This window comes from Microcebus murinus, chromosome 2 (genome assembly GCF_040939455.1).
Source record: "Microcebus murinus isolate Inina chromosome 2, M.murinus_Inina_mat1.0, whole genome shotgun sequence".
Classification (NCBI taxonomy): Eukaryota; Metazoa; Chordata; class Mammalia; order Primates; family Cheirogaleidae; genus Microcebus; species Microcebus murinus.
The window spans coordinates 15,357,208-15,373,598 of record NC_134105.1 but is presented as its reverse complement, the minus strand read 5'-3'; the positions used below and the strand labels follow the sequence as shown (position 1 = coordinate 15,373,598).

At 48.0% G+C, this 16,391-nt stretch overlaps 2 protein-coding genes across 3 annotated transcripts in view; one reads left to right on the top strand and one right to left on the bottom strand.

Moving 5' to 3' along the window:
* RPL11 (ribosomal protein L11) overlaps positions 1-16,391 on the bottom strand; it is a 484,397-nt gene that overhangs the window by 412,803 nt on the left and 55,203 nt on the right. The window lies entirely within an intron of this gene.
* The window catches only part of LUZP1 (leucine zipper protein 1), a 91,611-nt gene continuing 89,227 nt past the window's right edge, over positions 14,008-16,391 (top strand). Inside the window, exon 1 of the mRNA XM_012750716.3 lies at positions 14,008-14,157. The gene's annotated coding sequence lies outside the window, so the exon portion shown is untranslated. The remainder of the gene's footprint in view (positions 14,158-16,391) is intronic.

The following is a 16,391-nucleotide window of genomic DNA, read 5'->3' as shown; positions in this document are numbered from 1 at the left end:
TGCACCTGTAATCCCAGCCACTCGGGAGGCTGAGGTGGGAGGATCGACATAGCCCAGAGTTCAAGGCTGTAGTGAGCAATGATCGCACCACTGCACTCCAGCCTGGGCAACAGAGTGAGACCATGTCTCTTAAAAAAAAAATTCACCCAGGGAGCTTGTTAACTTTGGATTTCTGTCTCCACCTCAGATCCACTGAATCAGAATCTCTGGCAACGAGGCCCAGGAGTCTGCTTTTTAGATAAGCCGCTCTCCCACATCCTGCACTAAGTCATTTCTATGTCTCTAAAGTTTGGGGACCTCTGAGTAAGTAAGCATCTTGCTCACCTTGTGAGCGGGCACCCAGAGACGCCTCTTGGGATGCCTGTTGCTCTCTGCTGCACCTGGCGGGCCCTTTCATGCCTTCCTTTGAGGCTGTGCTTGTCCCCGTCCCCTCCTTCTTACTTTGGGCCATCTTCCTATCTGGGAAAGGTCATGAATTAGAGAATGAATGGGAAGCAACGTACAGTGTGGCTCAGTGGTTATGGGCGCAGGCTTTGATGTCAGACACACCTGGAATTGAAACCCAGTTCTGCTGTTTATCAGCTGTGTGAGCTAGGGCAAATTACCTTCCCTCTCTGTGCTTCAGTCTCTTTGTCTGTTAAATGGGGTTGTCAGTATCTAATCATGGGGGTTTTGTGAGGATTAAGTGAGGTAGTGCTTGTAAAGGGCTTTGCCCATTGAAATGTCATCTGATGCATTTATTCTATGAGAGGTTTGGGGCAATTATAAAAGGAGAAGCTCACATGTCACCTCACAGGCCATTCCTGACTAGACCAAAGGTTGACAAACTTTTAAATGGCTTTATAGGCCGGGCGTGGTGACACACGCCTGTAATCCTAGCACTCTGGGAGGCCAAGGCAGTAGGATCGTTTGAGCTCAGGAGTTCGAGATCAGCCTGAGCAAGAGCGAGACCCCCATCTCTACTAAAAAAATTGAAAGAAATTAGCTGGACAACTAAAAACATATAGAAAAAATTAGCCGGGCATGGTGGCGCATGCCTATAGTCCCAGCTACTCTGGAGGCTGAGGCAGGAGGATCACTTGAGCCCAGGAGTCTGAGGTTGCTCTGAGCTAGGCTGACGCCACGGCACTCACTCTAGCCTGGGCAACAGAGTGAGACTCTGTCTCAAAAAATAAAAATGGCTTTATAAAATCCACATACCACCTAGCACTCTGGGAGGCTGAGGCGGGCGGATTGCTTGAGGTCAGGAGTTCAAAACCAGCCTGAGCAAGAGCGAGACCCCGTCTCTACTATAAATAGAAAGAAATTAATTGCCCAGCTAGATATATAGAAAAAATTATCTGGGCATGGTGGAGCATGCCTGTAGTGCCAGCTACTCGGGAGGCTGAGGCAGTAGGATCACTTGAGCTCAGGAGTTTGAGGTTGCTGTGAGCTAGGCTGATGCCACGGCACTCACTCTAGCCTGGGCAACAAAGCGAGACTCTGTCTCAAAAAATAAAAAATCCACATGCCATAAAATTTATCCATTTAACATGTACAATTTAATGGCTTTTAGTATATTCACAGGGTTGTGCAATTACACTGCAATCAGTATTAGAACATTTTCATCACTCCAAAAAGAAACCCTGTACCCTTCAGCCATCATCCCCTAGCCCACCCTAGGCAACCACTGATCTACTTTCTTTCTTTTCCCTGAGACAAGGTCTTGCTCTGCCACCCTGAGTAGAGTGCAGTGGTATCATCATTGCTAACTGCAACTTCCAAGTCCTGGGCTCAAGAGCTCCTCCTGCCTAGGCCTCCTGAGTAGCTGGGACTACAGGCGTGTGCCACCACACCTGCTGATTTCTTTTTTTTTTTTTTTTTAGAGAGAAATGGGATCTCACTCTTGCTCTGGCTGGTCTCAAACTCCTGACCTCAAGCAATTCTCCCATCTTGGCTTCCCAAAATTCTGGGATTACAGGCGTGAGCCACCATGCCCAGCTAATCTACTAAAACTTTCTTTCTCTATAGATTTGCCTATTTTGGATATTTCAAAAAATGGAATCATACAATAGGGGGTCCTTTGTGGCTGGTTCCTTTCACTTAGCATGTTTTCATGGTCCACCCATATTATAGCATATATCAGTATTATATTTCTTTTCTTTTCCTTTCTTTTCTTTTCCTTTCTCTTTTCTTTTCTTTTCTTTTCTTTTCTTTTCTTTTCTTTTCTTTTCTTTCCTTCCTTCTTTCCTTTTTGAGGCAGAGTCTTACTCTGTTGCCCAGGCTAGAGTGCCATGGCATCAGCCTAACTCACAGCAACCTCAAACTCCTGGGCTCAAGCAATCCTTCTGCCTCAGCCTCCCGAGTAGCTGGGACTACAGGCATGCGCCACCATGCATGGCTAATTTTTCTATATATTTTCAGTTGACCAGCTAATTTCCTTCTATTTGTAGTAGAAATGGGGTCTCGCTCTTGCTCAGGCTGGTCTCAAACTCCTGAGCTCAAACAATCTGCCTGCTTCTGCCTCCCAGAGTGCTAGGATTACCGGTGTGAGTATTGCATTTCTTTTTATTTATCCATTCATCAACTGAGGGACATTTGGGTTGTTTCCACTTTTTGGCTATTATGAATAATGCTGTGAACACCCTTGGACAGAAGTTTTCATTTCTCTTGGGTATAACCTCTCCTAGGTTTTATAACCTCTCCTAGGTTATACCCAAGAACTGGGTTGGATAGTAACTCCATGTTAGCCTTCCGAGGAAGTGCCAGACTGTTTCCCAAAGTGGCGGCACCATTTTACATTCTGATGAGCCGCCTGGGAGAGTTCTAGTTTGTCCACAGCCTTATCAGCACTTGTTATTGTCTGTCTTTTTTATTACAGCCATTCTGGTGGGTGTGAAGTGGTATTTTGGGGCCATGGCAAACTTTTTCTTAAAGAAACAGTACATATTTTCAGCTTTGCAAATCATGCCATCTCTGTTGCAATTACTCAACTCTGCCATTGTAGGGTGAAAGCAGCCATGGGCAATATGTAAATAAATGAACTTGGCTGTATTCCAACAAAATTTCATTTACTAAAATAGTGGCAGCTGAAGGGCTATGGTTAGAGACCCCTGGTCTAGAAGAGCATCTACCTCCCATCTACCCAGCTCCATTCCCTTCTCTGGCTTTATTTTTTTTTAATTATGCTTGTTACTGATGACAATATTTATGTATTAGTGCTTGCTTATTGTCTGTCTACCTTCTCTACAGTGTCAGCTTCTTAAAAGTGCGGGCATCTTATTTGTTATACGCACTGTTTGATCCCAGTGCCTGGCACGTAGCACGTGCTCAATAAATATTTGTTTGAATGAATGAATGAATGGAACACCACGTCCACACTCACAAATGACTTATGTAAGTCATTTCTCAATGTCTTTGTCTTTAAAATTGTAAGAGAAGATGACTGGCCCGGGGACTGGAACCTCACATAATAGATTTGGTGTCAGGTAAACCCAGGACAGACTCAGCAGGGTTCCGTTCTGAACCAAGAGGCAAGTGGCAAGTGAGGAGGCCGGGCAACCGCAGTGTTCCCAAGGAGCCAGGCCAGGGCTGGCCCCCTAGCCTGTACTCAGCCCAGCCCCTCTGTCCTTCCCTCCTCCTGCTGTCACTACACTGTGACAGCCAACCGATTGGTCAGCTCAGGAACAAGCTGTTTTCTGGTCTTCATTAATATTCCCTGAAAGCTGCCCATTTGGCTGCCCTGTCTGGAGACCTGCACTCATTAGACTACACGAAGGTCAAATTGAAAATAAACTCGTGTGGCTCTCGCCTATATTCCTAGCACTCTGGGAGGCCAAGGCCAGAGGATCACTTGAGGTCAGGAGTTCGAGACCAGCCTGAGCAAGAATGAGACGCCTGTCTTTACTAAAAATAGAAAAATTAACTCAGCGTGGTGGTGCATGCCTGTCATCCCAGCTACTCGGGAGGCTGAGGCAGGAGGATCGCTTGAGCCCAGGAGTCTGAGGTTGCTGTGAGCTAGGCTGATGCCAGGGCACTCACTCTAGCCGTGTGACAGAGCGAGACTCTGTCTAAAAAAAAATTAAAATAAACTTGTTTCCCATGACCATAGAGGAAGCCTATATTTGGAGCCTTTCTCCTCTTCTCCCCACCCGTCCCTGTCATGCTCCTAATTCCTTCACACTTGGTCACAGACGCATAGGCAGCATGATGGTGATGAAGCCAAAGTAGGGGGGAAGGCGGGGGAGGGCTCGTCTAGCACAGGGTCTGCTAGTGTGGGGTATATGGACGTGTGAGTGTGGCAGGCAATGCAGGGTGCCCTCCCTGCAGCCAACCCTGTTCCTTGCTCACAGAAGCCCAAGTCAGTTCTTCTTAAAAATTTGTTTAGAGATAGGGTCTCACTCTGTTGCCCAGGCTGGAATGCAGTGGCCTGATCATAGCTCACTGCAGCCTGGAACTCCTGGCTCAAGTGATCCTCCTGCCTCAGCCTCTGGAGTAGCTGGGACTACAGGCACAGGTGCCACTGTGCCAGGCCCCAGATCAGTTTACATGGCAACAGGCCCCAGCCTCCTGGAAGTGAATCCTAAAGTCTGATTAAATACCTGGGCGCTGTGGCCCAGACAAGTTGACACATAAAAGTGACCTTCACCCATCTTGCCTTCACAGCCAGGCTCCTTTACAGCACATGTCACCGTGCCCTGTGATCTCTCCTCACACTAGGAGCCCTTGGGGACTTCCACTGGCCTTTGTACTCTTAGTACCTGGCACACAGCCAGTGCTCAATTAATGATGATAGCTAGCATTTATGGAGCTTTTACTGTATATCCAAGTACTGCCCTAAACATTTTATGAGTGTTAACTCGTTTAACTTGCACGTAGTTGGTCCTATTATTGTCCTCCAGATAAGGAACTGGAGCCCCAAGAAATTAAATAAATTTGCCCATTATCACACAGTAAGTGGTGGAACCAGAATTCGAGCCAGACAGTTGCACCCCAGAATCCTCACTCTTAACCCCCAGCGGATGTGGCCAGGGCCAATATGGCATGTGGCCACGAGGGGCAGCGTGAAGGGGTGGGAAAAGCACAGACCTGGGAATCAGTCGCACGGGGCCACACGCCCCAGTTTCCACTTGCTTGCTTCATGCCTCCGTGCCTCAGTTTGTTCTGTCCAACCCAGACAACAATGATGTCAGCCTCACAGTGACTGGCCTGGTATTGTACACGACACTGTGGCATTCAAAACTGGGGAAGATTATTGAATGAGACTAGTAATTACTTCCTTACTCATGAGGAAATAATTAATTTTAAAAAACCCCACAAAGCACTGTGCAGCTGTGTAGAACACAAACAAGCCTGTGAGCCGGGTTTGGCCCCCAGTTGGCCACCTCTGGTCCTCCCCATGCTGTTGGCTCATTTCTGGGCTCCATATGGCAGCAGGGTCCCTCACAGAGCTCACAGGTCATCAGATTAGAAAGCCAATCAACCTGTCCTCCACCAGCCTGTCTTGTGCCCCATTCTGTGCCCTGCCCCCTCAGGTGCATTCCAGCCACCCCTGTCACAGTACGGGGAGCAGCAATGTCTTGTTTACAGTCACTGGCAGGGGCCAGAGGGGGACAGTCCTCTGCATCTGGAGGTCTTAGAATAGTGCGTTTACCTGCTTCACCAGGGCCCCCTGCATTTTCCTCCTGAGGACAGGAGCAGGGATTCCAGACCTGGAGGATATGGAATGGAAGGGAACTGCCAAGGTCAACCAGGACAACACCAATCAGATCACTCACATCAGAGCAGCAGCTCATGCATTTCAAGTGCTTTCCCTTCTTGATCCCCAACAGCCTGGTGAAGTGGAAACTACTATTATTCCCACTTTGCAGATGGGTAGACTGAGACTCAGCATGGTTAAGTAATTTGCTCAAGGTATCGCTGCAACTAAATAGCAAAGCCAGGGCTCACATTTAGCAATGTGGCTCAAGAGCCAGCACAGCCTGACACCAGCCTACACCACCTCCCTTAGCAACACCCGCACCAGTTGCTTGACTCCTCGGCATTCCCACCAAGTACCCTGGAGCCTTCGCTCACATATCCAGCGCCAGGACGCTTACACCTTTCTGGTTTTTTTAACCATAGCTACACTAACCCAGCACTAGTCAGGCAATAGGCCTTGCACTAGGCACTTTAAAAATGCTTTATATTGGCCGGGTGCGGTGGCTCACTCCTGTAATCCTAGCTCTCTGGGAGGCCGAGGCGGGCGGATTGCTCGAGGTCAGGAGTTCGAAACCAGCCTGAGCGAGAGCGAGACCCCGTCTCTACCAAAAATAGAAAGAAATTAATTGACCAACTAAAAATATATATACAAAAAATTGGCCGGGCATGGTGGCGCATGCCTGTAGTCCCAGCTACTCGGGAGGCTGAGACAGGAGGATCGCTTGAGCCCAGGAGATTGAGGTTGCTGTGAGCGAGGCTGACGCCATGGCACTCACTCTAGCCTGGGCAACAAAGTGAGACTCTGTCTCAAAAAAAAAAAAAAAAATGCTTTATATTATTTCATCTTCACAACTGTCCTGCATGCTCCATATTATACCCATTTTATACATGAGAAAACTAAGGCTCAAAGTCATGAAGGAACTTGCCAAGGGTACAAAGAGTTAGAGACAGACTGAGATCAAAAGCAGGTCTGTTCTTTATCCCGCTCTGACTGAAAGCTTCCCTCGGTTTTGGGGAAAGAAAAGTCTGTCTCCCTGAAGTGGCAGGCGCTGGTTCCCATCCTCCAAGCCCCCTTCCCCAGATGCCCTGTTCAGATGTTTGAAGGTGGACACGTGTACTCCTTGAGGGTTTTTTACCACTAGAGTCAATATTTTGGCTTCTTCAACTGTTCCCCATGAAATGTGGTTTTGAGGTCCTGCCTCAGCCATCATCTTGTTCATTCTTCTGTGCATGAGTTACACTTTCTCCACGTCCCAGTCCAAGTTCCAACCTCAAAATGGAACACAGTACTCCAGACATGGACAGAAGGATTATCACCTCCCTCACTGTACACACAGCGCTTCTATTAATACAGCCCCCAAACCAATAAAGCATCTCCTATGTTCAAAGCACTTCCCCATGCACTTGGGATACGGAGGGAACAAGCCAGCAACTTCCTGCCCTCCTGGAGATTACATACTGCTCACTGAGCTGAGCCAGGAGGCAGAGTCACTTTAGATACAGCTCCTATTATAGAATGTCAGAGCTGGTAGGGCCCAAGGCCCTCCCACTCTTTAACAGATGGGAACCTGAGCCAAGAAAAGGGCAGTGACAGACTCAAGATTCCACAGCGGGACACAGAATCCTCTTCTGCCTTTGTCATAATTTAAGGCACTGGTGACCTCTGGGGCCTTAGAGAGAGATGTGAGCTGGGATGAAAATTTTGTTGTTGAGAATTTTGCTGTTAAGTGGACCCAGCCCAGACCTCTGAGCTTTGGGCAGAAATCCTGGTCAATGCTACGTATGGCCACCAGGTGGCGGAGGGACTCCGGGAAAGGTGCAGAAATCAAAGGTGGGTGGGCACCTTCCTCTTTGGGGCAAATTTCCTTAGCAAGTAGGAATAGTGAGGCCAGAAGCCTGTGCCGACTCTGGGACAGCACTCAGGCAACTGTATACATTATACACATATACAGAGGTGAATTCTGCCTTAACCAAGGAGGTAGCAGGGGTAGTGGCTAAAAGCTTGGACACAGGCATCGTGACCTGGAAGGAAATCTACTCCCCTTTGCTGCAGGGATCCTCCCTGACACCTCACTTAGAAGGTGGCCTCTTACACATAGAGCTGGGTGCAAGATAAAGACCTCATTTTCCAGGTCTCTGCGTAGAGCTAGAGTTGCCAGTGCTCTCTTCCTGTCTTGTCCCTCTTCCAGACAGATGGTGGGTAACTCCAGCTGGGCAGGGAAGTTACCGCCAGAAGGCAGGAAGTCTTTGCTACCACCCAGGGAAGGTGAGGCTAATGGAATCTGACAGCCTCAGAGCCCAGGATGGGCCCGGCCGCTCATTTACACTTCTGTTCATCTCGCCACACAGGGACCTGTGCACAAAGGTGGTAAGGCTGGGAACTGTGGACAGTTTGGGGCACTGGGTGCCTGAGAGGGAAGAGAGGGTTGGAGAAGTAGGTTGGGGCTCGGGGACTAGACAAGCTATCAACTTTAAACTTTACCCTGGGAGCATCAGGGAGCTATTGACGATCATTCAGCAGAGGAATGGCACTCAGGCTGGGAAGGAAGGAATGGAGGTGGGGAGCCTGGAGGCAGAGTCCAAGCCGGAGGCTGAGCAGATGAAAGCTGCAGGCTGGAATGGGGTGGTGACAGTGGTGGCTGGTTTTCCATCCGCTCTGGCTTCTCATTGGCCCAGGGCATTCCAGTGAAACTTGTCTGTCTTGCCCATGAGGCAGTTCCCACAGGGTAAGGGGCTGCCCTGCAGCCATGGAGGAGGGGGTGGCTGGTCTCTGTGGCAGATGTGTCCTAGGAAGTCTTTGAAAACAGATAGCCTAAGCCGGGCGTGGTGGCTCACGCCTGTAATCCTAGCACTCTGGGAGGCTGAGGCGGGCGGATTGCTCGAGGTCGGGAGTTCGAAACCAGCCTGAGCAAGAGCGAGACCCCGTCTCTACTATAAATAGAAAAGAAATTAATTGGCCAACTAATATATATATAAAATTAGCCGGGCATGATGGCGCATGCCTGTAGTCCCAGCTACTTGGGAGGCTGAGGCAGCAGGATTGCTTGAGCCCAGGAGTTTGAGGTTGCTGTGAGCTAGGCTGACGCCATGGCACTCACTCTAGCCTGGGCAACAAGCGAGACTCTGTCTCAAAAAAAAAAAAAAAAAAAACAAAAAAAAACAGATAGCCTAGGAGAGAGAGGTTGGCTAATGAGAGAAACAAGATCCTGGGTCAGGTTGAAGGGCAGAGGCAGTGTAGAATAATGGTTAGGAACACATAATGGTGCCAGACACATCTCTTTCATTTCCCAGCTCTGCCACTTTTTGGCTCTGTGACTGTGGCCAGGTCACTTTGCCTTTCTGAGCCTCAGTTTTCTCATCTGTAAAATGTGATTACGAATAGGGCTCACCCCTTGAGACTGTCGTGAAGGCTGGACAAGGTAATATGTATAAAACTCAGCACAGCACTGGGCACCTAGGAAGTACCCAACAAAGGGGAGCCCCAGGTTCTCAACCCCCTCAAAGATCGTCTGTTGCTATGGCAGGGTGGTCATACTGGCTTTGCAGCACCTCCCCAGCCAGGGTAGCTTCAAAAACGGGCAAGCTTGGGCTGACACCACAGTAAATTAAGCCAAGGGAATTCCAGCCAGAAGCAAAGATTAAAAAACCAAAAAACAGTGCTTTGGATAGCTCAGGGCCACATTCTGGGGAAAATGTACCATTTCCATTCCACTTTGTAAACATTAAAAATTATTCTCCTTATTTCCAGGGGTTCCAGGTGATATTCTCTGTTTTATTTTGTTGGTTTCTTCCTTATTTTGTGGGTGCTTGTATACTGAAGTCTTCCTATAATACCAGTTATGGTGATAAATGTCTTGCATACATTCTTTCATGGAATCTTTATAGCAACCTTCTTAGGAAGATACTATCTGTTATTGTCCCCATTATAGGGATGAAGACACTGAGGCTTGATGAAGTTAACAAATGTATCTGGGACTGTCTAATACCAACCCCTTTGCTCCTTACCACTGCCCTTACCTAGCCTGTGGACAGGTCAACATAAGGTACCTAGGGCCCTGAGTTACCCGGTGAGTGGGATGCCAAGGTTTGTCTGGACCAAAAGCCAGTAAGCCAATAAGAGAAACAACCATATGACACAGGCCTAACTCTGATTAAGGGGCCATCTATTGTATTTGTTAGGGTCATGTGTATAAAACATTCCCTGGGACAGGGAAAATTTTGTCTTTCCTAAATCACTGGCCTGGTTCCTCTAATCATCTCATAGGGATAGCTAATTCTTATATAGGAGTTACCATGTGACAGGCCTGTTATAAGAATTAAATATACTTTATTTTATTTATTTATTTATTTTTTGAGACAGAGTCTCGCTTTGTTGCCCAAGCTAGAGTGAGTGCCATGGTGTCAGCCTAGCTCACAGCAACCTCAATCTCCTGGGCTCAAGCAATCCTGCTGCCTCAGCCTCCCGAGTAGCTGGGACTACAGGCATGCACCACCATGCCTGGCTCATGTTTTGTATATATATTTTTAGTTGGTCAATTAATTTCTTTCTATTTTTAGTAGAGACGGGGTCTCACTCAGGCTAGTTTCTAGCTCCTGACCTAGAGCAATCCGCCCACCTCGGCCTCCCAGAAGGAATTAAATATACTTTTAACTCATTTAATCCTTCCACCATCCTAAGAGTAGGGTTTTTTTTGTTTGTGTTTTTTTTGAGACAGAGTCTCACTTTGTTGCCCAGGCTAGAGTGAGTGCCATGGCATCAGCCTAGCTCACAGCACCTCAAACTCCTGGGCTCAAGCAATCCTGCTGCCTCAGCCTCCCGAGTAGCTGGGACTACAGGCATGCGCCACCACGCCCGGCTAATTTTTTCTATATATATTAGTTGGCCAATTAATTTCTTTCTATTTATAGTAGAGACGGGGTCTCGCTCTTGCTCAGGTTGGTTTCGAACTCCTGAACTCAAACGATCCGCCTGCCTCAGCCTCCCCGAGAGCTAGGATTACAGGTGTGAGCCACCGAGCCCGGCCTAAGAGGAGGGTTTTATTATTATATTATCCCAGTTTTTCAGATGAAGAAGCAGAAACACAGAGAAATTAAATAACTGCTTGAGACATTGACTGTCATACTAGAAAAAAAAAATTTTTCCCCGGGGCCACAGAGTTTTATTAAAACAAAACGATCCTTTCTTTTTTCTTTTTTTTTTTTTTGAGACAGAGTCTTGCTTTGTTGTCCAGGCTAGAGTGAGTGCCATGGCGTCAGCCTCGCTCACAGCAACCTCAGACTCCTGGGCTCAAGCGATCCTTCTGCCTCAGCCTCCCGAGTAGCTGGGACTACAGGCATGCGCCACCATGCCCGGCTAATTTTTTTTATATATATTAGTTGGCCAATTAATTTCTTTCTATTTATAGTAGAGACGGGGTCTCACTCTTGCTCAGGCTGGTTTTGAACTCCTGACCTTGAGCAATCCGCCCGCCTCGGCCTCCCAGAGAGCTAGGATTACAGGCGTGAGCCACCGCGCCCGGCCAAAACGATCCTTTCTAATTTTTAATTTTTATTGTTTTCTATGCATGAGTTATATGTAACCCAATCCACATTTTTAGAATTAAATTGTTAACATTAATTGCAACAATAAGAACATCAACAAGTAAGATTTTCATGAACCAACTGATGGGTTTTGCTTCACAAGGCCCCGAGCTCAAAACTAGCCTGAGTTAAATACAACTCATAGGGCAGTCAATGTGTTAACGTCAAGTAACTAGTAAGTGGCCAGTTGGGTTTCAAAACAATGCAGTCTGGCTCCAGGGCTTGTGTACTTAAACACATGCTTAGTATTTCCCACAAAATTTGTAATTTATCCATTTCCCCCTCTTTCCTTTGACTACCAGTAAACTCATGACCATGATTTTTGTTCCATCACAGTTACTATCCTTAGAAAACTTAGCCTAACATTTCTACTATAATTAGTCAATTTTTCATCTTTCTTCCCTCCTTCCCACTGGCCTTTGATCCAGGCTTTCATCACTCCTGGATTCTTTTTTTTTTTTTGAGACAGAGTCTCACTTTGTTGCCCAGGCTAGAGTGAGTGCCGTGGCGTCAGCCTAGCTCACAGCAACCTCAAACTCCTGGGCTCAAGCAATCCTCCTGCCTCAGCCTCAGGAGTAGCTAGGACTACAAGCATGTGCCACCATGCCTGGCTGATTTTTTCTATATATATTAGTTGGCCAACTAATTTCTTTCTATTTATAGTAGAGACAGGGTCCCGCTCTTGCTCAGGCTGGTTTTGAACTCCTGACCTTGAGCATTCCACACACCTCAGCCTCCCAGAGTGCTAGGATTATAGGCGTGAGCCACCGCAACTGGCCCACTCCTGGATTCTTGCTGTTTAATTATCAATCAAGTGGTCCTTAGACTGCAACGAAAACCACTGAAAGTCCTTTTGGGAGAAGGCAGGATATAAGATATCACTGAGATGAACAGAGACTGTGTCTGACCAGCCGGGCTAGCTGGACATAGCTAGTGCTAGACGGATGTCTTTTTTTTTTTTTTTTTTTTTTTGAGAGTATCCAGAAACAGTATAGACGGATGTCTTTTAGGCATCGTTCATGTGACAATACTGTGCTCCATCATGTGGAGGATATAACAGTGAGCCCAAGTTAGTCCTGTACTAGTGAAGTTATGCCAACTGCTGTAACAGGTACATCCTGAGATCTCAATGCCTGAATACAGTAGAGGTTGGTTCAATGTGTATCCCACTCAGTCATGTGACCAAGGGATACCCAGGTTGACTAGGTTCAACATGTGGCTTCCAAGGTCACCCTGGTGTTGGCATCTGAGAGAGAAAAGAGAGCTTTGAGAGAGCGTGCTTACCTCTTAGCCACTTTGGCCTGTGCACAGCACACATCGTCTCTGCCCACATCCCATTGGTGAAAACTAGTCACAGACCTAATTGCAGGGAGAGCTGGAAAACGTAGTCTGGGCTGCTTTTCTCTGAAACAACTCTGCATGTGGAAGGGGAACATCTCTGGTGAACAGCTGACATTGTTCCAGTCCACAAGGAACTTAAACTTATTAAACTGTCTACCCTTATAAAATGGCTGAGAATACCACCCAGTGTGTACTGTGGCCACAAGGAGAGAAAGGGCCTGGCCTCGTTTACAAGGAACCGTGGGCAAAAGGGACATTTACATTTTAAGCCAAATGTATTTATTTGTCCAGTAGGGGAAACAGGATCTTATGGGAGAGAGAGAGTTCATCGTAATAGGAAATATTCAAGCAGAGGCTGAGTTTCCCCTTGGCGGAAGGTTCTAGGCTAGATGCCTCCTAACAGTCCTTCTAAGTTTGAGCTTGCATTTAGGTTCCACAATTATCCCTGCAGCATTTACTTTGTGCTAAGTTCTGGGTGGGGCTTTGGGGACCCAGAAACAAATGAGACAAAGTCTGGTCCTCAGGTTTCTCAAGCGCAATGAGGAAGCAGGATGGGGGAATGGCCTGAGCTCTGGAAACAGGAGACTGGAGTTTAATTCCTAGCTCTGTTGCTTTGTAGCTGTGTGACACTGGAGAAGGCACTTGACCTCTGGCTCTCAGTTTCCTCATTTCTAAAATAGGGACAATACTTATCTTCCCAGATTATAAGGGCTCAATGATAAAATATACTGAGAGCATTCGTAGCACAGTGCCTGGTAGGTAGTCAGCACATCATTTTATTAGCAGTAATATTTTTTATGATGAACTTGGGTAAGCGAGTTCATTTTTTAAAGCCTCAGTTTTCTCATCCGTAGGATGGGAGTTAACAGCCTGACACCACGGGGTGGGAATCTTGCTGTGTCGTGGGGGCCGGAGCTTGCCATTTCGCACCCCAGCTTCCTCATGGCATAAATGGGTCACATCGTGCCCAGTTACAAGGGCTGAAAGACTATTACGGCACCTTCGGGCACAGGGGAGGAACCTGAATTCACAAGGACGCGATTTCCTGGCTGAGCTCCCAGGGAAGGAGGTTTGCGCTGGGTCCCATCCCCCGGCCGGTCCCGCTCAGGAAACGCGGAGAGAAAGCCAGGAACCAGGCCTGCCAGGCCCGGCGGCCCCTCCGCGCCGTCCCTCCTCCCCGGCGCTCGGCTGCAGGAAGCCGGCTGGCGGGAACGCCCTGCCTGGGGGTGGGAAGGCCGAGAGCTCGCCCGGCCCCGCCGGCTTCCCAGGCCCGCCGCGCGGCGCGGAGCTGTCACTGCGGCACGCGCGGGGCCGCCCGCCCCGCCCGCCCCGCCCGCCCCGCACTCCCCGCACGCCCCGCGCAGCCTGCCCGCTCGGTCCCGTCCCGCCGAGCGCCGCAGCCCGCGCCGCGGCAGGGCGGCCGCACGGCAGAGGCGAGCCCCGCAGGCGCCACCGCCCCACCCGCACGGGGCGCGCGCCACTGGGGCTGGGCGGGGAGGGAGGGATGTCCAGCCATCTCTTGTGGGAGGTGAGACGCTGAGACCTGAGGGTTTGTAGGTGAGTGGTCCAAGGTCATGGCTATTCAGTGGCAGGGCCAGGATCGGACTCGCGGTCTGTTGGACTCTAAAGTTTGTCTTTTGAGTCTGTGGTTCTGGGTCGGGTTCTTGAGGGGTTCACGGGGGTTCAGGTTCTTGTGCCCCCCCCAGCCCCCCAAGAACAGGAATTCTGTATCTGGGGGCTACTGGTGGCCTCCCAGAGGTCTGCAAACCCCTTGAAATTGTATGTGACACGTTGCATGTGTTGCATTTTTCTTTGCAGTTTCAAAGGAGTCAGTGACCCAAAATGGGTTAAGAATCCTAGCTCTCCAAGCCCTCTATGACGATTCCAGCTTTATGGGGGCTTGAGGTTGCTCTACAATCTGTATCATTTAAAGAATACCTCTGCAGAGTCCTGCTGTTACTCTGTAGTGACTCCGGGCCTCTAGAGGATTCCAGGATCTTTTTTTTTTTTTTTTTTTGAAGAGATGGGATCTCGCTATATTGCCCATGCTGATAATGAACTCCTGGGCTCAACCCATCCTCCCACCTCAGCATCTCAAGTAGCTGGAACTACAGGTGGGGACCACCATGCTGGGTTAGGATCCCAGGATTTTTCTACTGGATCTTGAGAATCTTTCCATAGGGTCCTGGGATCTCTCCAGGGATTTGAGGCCCTTACAGGGCCCTGGTGTCTCTTTCTGAGATTCTGAGAATCTCACCATAAGGTCCTATGGTCCTCCATGGTATGAGTTTTAAACCTGCTCCTCAGGATGCTTATGAACTCCCTAAAATTGTAGGCAAGATTTTGTGGGTCTGTCTGTATACATGTAATTATGGGGAAAGGTTTTATGGATTTCAGTAGATTCTCAAAGGGATTTGTGATCCCCCTAAAAGCTGGGAAAAATATTGCTTTAGAGTATCCAGTGTTGGACAGTCTGCTCCCTTCTCACCAATAAGAGCCAAGGAAGTAAAAGATGGAGTAGATAAAAAGCAGTGTTTTCTAGCAGAGCATGGGCATTGGAGTCAGGCATTTCTGGGTTAGAATCACAACTTTTCCACTTACCAGCTGTGTGACCTTGAGCAGGTTTCTTAACCTCTCTGAGCCTCTAGGCCACCTCCTCTAGGAAGCCTTTCATGTCTCCTGGATTCACTTAGGTCCTCATTCTGCATCTCCTACTTTCTCATAGCATCTGGCCTGATCCTTGTAGCAATTGTTATTATGTAATTCTGCTTAATGTTGTCTTGTCTCTCCACCCTCACCTCCCCAGTTCCAAGGTCCAGAAAGGCAAGGACTTTTGCTGTGTTATAGTCTGTGTAGTGCCTGGTACATGTTGGGCACTCAGCCATTTTGTTATGAAATAAATAAAAGAGGGAAGGAATGGAGGGATGCATGTCAGATGCTGTACTGGGGGCAGAAAGAGATTAGAAATGAATAAGCATCATTCTTGTCCTTGTGGAGGTTCCAGGCTAGTGAGGGAAATAAGATGAGTCTGTGCAAGGCAGACTGTCCTAATTGCACTAATTGAGGATAAACACTAACGGAAATAAACACTAGTGGGGAAAGCACCGAGAGATCCAAAGATGAGTGAGACCCAGTCCCTAAAGAGCTGATATAATGGCTTTCCTTTGTATTATGTGTTATAATTTACAAAGTGCTTATCTTGCATAAAATATCTGGGTATACCCTTATCCTGCAGAGGTGGGGAAACTGCTGCTGAAGAGTTAAGTGACTTGTCCAGGGCCATCCAGCCTCTAATGGCTACCTGAGTGCACAGCTCGTTTGCTTTGGAATACAGCCTGCTTCTTCCAGGACTTAGGCTTGGCTCAGGTTTCGGTTTAGATCCCGCTAGATGTGTGACTTTGGGGAAGTTACTTTACCTCTCTCAGCCTTGTATTCCTAATCTTCAAGATAACAATAATGACCTCCTATAACCTACACGAGATAGTGTATGTAAAGTATATAGCATGATTCCTGGTTTTTAGTAAAGCATCCATAAATGTTTGTGGAGTGAATGCATGAATGAAATGAATGTAGTGGTGTGTGTCTTGAAATGTGAGTGGACTTAAAGTCATGAGATTTGGGGATGGTAGGAGAATTGAGGGCAGTTTTATCCTTTCTCACTCTCGCTTTCTATGATTCATGTGAGACTTTGCACTCGCCTCCGCTATCCTGGGTTATCATTTATTGTTTGCAAACCAACAAAAGTAAACCAACCCTAGCTTGGTAAGCTTTCTATTTATATTTCTGTACTG